We start from the raw sequence: 2,283 nt of genomic DNA on the forward strand, positions 1-2,283 counted from the left end.
TCGCCGAGCGGCCACGTGATGGCGCTGTGGCTCCACCGGGCGCGGGCGGCGCGGCGCGTCTGCTGCCAGCCGCCGGGTCGGTGCTGCCGCGGTCACCCCCGGCGCCTGGCTGTGCCCGGCGCGTCCGCCCGCCCGGCGCGCGGCTGGTGGGGCGCAGCCCCCGCGGCCAGCTCTGCCCGAGGCACAAAGCCGCCGCTCCGAGCCAGCGCCTCCTGCGTGCAGTTCCCCCGTGCAAGAAGCGTCGGCCCTTGCTGCTGTTTTTTTTCCTCCCTGGCCCGGCCGGGCAGAGGCCCCGTGCCACCGAACGACTTTCTTCTTCTTGAAACACGTTTCTTTCCTTCTCTGCTTCTTGCGTGTGTGTTGATTGTTGATCGGCCCGTACGCCGTTTCTGCCGTCTTACCCCTAGCTCCCGACCAGGCCCGGGGCCTGCGAGGGGATGGCAGTTTCATTGAACCTCCCCCGGCCAGGCTGGTCTGCTTCCTCTTTGCAAGTTTCCCTGCGGTTCCAGCTTCGCTCCAGAAGATTCCTCTTGGAGCTTTTGCTGGGGAGAGAAAGGTGTTTGAACGCAGAGTTAAGCGAGCTGGCCAAAGGGAATGCAAAGGAAGAAAATTTAAAAGAGAAGAAAAGGAGGCTTCTCAGAAGTGAACGTTTCATCTGATTCCAAATGTTCTGCAGCGCAGTTTTGCAAAACTGCTGGAAAACACAAAAGAGGAAAAAAGGCATCCATGATTTTGCATCTAGAAATGGCTTTTGTATTTTAATGTCTTTCTATGATATATTTTCCCGGTACAGATAAATGTTCCCTTTCATCTCCCCGATTAGGTCAGTTGCCTCATTTTAGCTGGGTTGCCTGCTTGTGAATTGAACGCACTGGAAGCGTTTTTCCCTGGCAAGCTGGTGTCTGGAAGTCTCCCCGCAGTGGGTCCGCTTGTGGAGCTTTGCATTCAGGTCACTCCCAGGCAGGTTGCTGTGTGAGACAGGCTCACCGAAGCTGGGATTGAGGACGTTTGGGAGAGGATGACTGCATTTTAGTTTCCGGGAGGGGGCAGAGGGGGCAGAATTGTGAGCTCTTTCTGGAAGACCAGAGTTGCTCATATTTGTTTTGCAAAGCGAGCAGCCCCCACTTCAAGTTAGCGGTTCTCAAAGAGCCTGAGCAGGGTGCTGGGGAATTCAGGCCTCTGAGCTTTGAGCACCCCTTCCAGAATCCCCAGGCATCTGCTTCCCAGGATGCCCAGAGTCTGGGGACTGAGAGGTGGGGCTCGAGGGTCACTGAATCAAGCCCTTGTCCCTCTGGAGGACCCCGGGATAAATGCAAAAGGCGTGTATGTGTGTGTGTGTGTGTGTGAGAGAGGGAGTGTGTGTGTGTATTTGAGTGTGTATATGTGAATGTGTGTATTTGTGTATGTGCATGTGTGTGTGTGTTTTGGTGTATGTGCATGTGTGTATGTTAGTGTGTGTACGTACATGTGTGTAGGTGTGTGTATGCATGTGTATGTGCGAGTGTGTGTATGAGTATGTGTGTATATACATGTGTATGTGTGTGTGTGAGAGAGAGGGAGTGTGTATGTATTTGTGTATGTGAATGTGTGTGTATTTGTGTATGTGCATGTGTGTTAGTGTGTACGTGTACATACATGTGTGTAGGTGTGTATGTGTGTGTATGTGCGTCTGTGTATGAGTATGTGTGTATATACATGTGTATGTGTGTGTGTGAGTGTGAGTCTGTGTGTGTGTGTGGTGGGGGGATTCGGAGGTGGACAGGGCAGGTCAGGCTGCTTCTCCTAGGTGTGGCCTCCCTTTGGGACAGGAGCGTGTGGCTGCCAGAGCTGATTGCCCTCCTGCAGCTCCGAGGGTGCAGAGCTTGGCAAGCCTGTGCTTCTGCCTAGGGCTGCAAAGGGCAGCGGGCAGAAACCGGTCTGGGGCTGGTGTTCGCGTTCCCTCCTCCCGGCTTCTCTCCAGCGCAGCAGGGCACCTCTAGCCCGGAAAAAGAAAACTTTCTTTTCTTTCTCTTACTTCTGTTTTCTGCTGCTGCTAATATCCTCCTGAGGGGTTGCGTGGCTTCTCGGGACTCTGGAAAGAAACTGCAGGGGACAAGGACAAAGGAAACAGCTACTGTAGTCACTGCAGCTGGCAGGCACTGTGCTAGCCCAGGAAAGGCCTGGACGGTCAGGTCTGCTGTGCTTGGAGTGGGCTCTGGACAGTCAGGTCTGCTGTGCCGGCGGTGGGCCCCGGACAGTCAGGTCTGCTGTGCCGGGGGTGGGCCCTGGACGGTCAGGTCTGCT

The sequence above is a fragment of the Sapajus apella genome, unplaced genomic scaffold, assembly GCF_009761245.1.
Source record: "Sapajus apella isolate SASKATOON/1434 unplaced genomic scaffold, GSC_monkey_1.0 scaffold48, whole genome shotgun sequence".
NCBI classification, from domain to species: domain Eukaryota; kingdom Metazoa; phylum Chordata; class Mammalia; order Primates; family Cebidae; genus Sapajus; species Sapajus apella.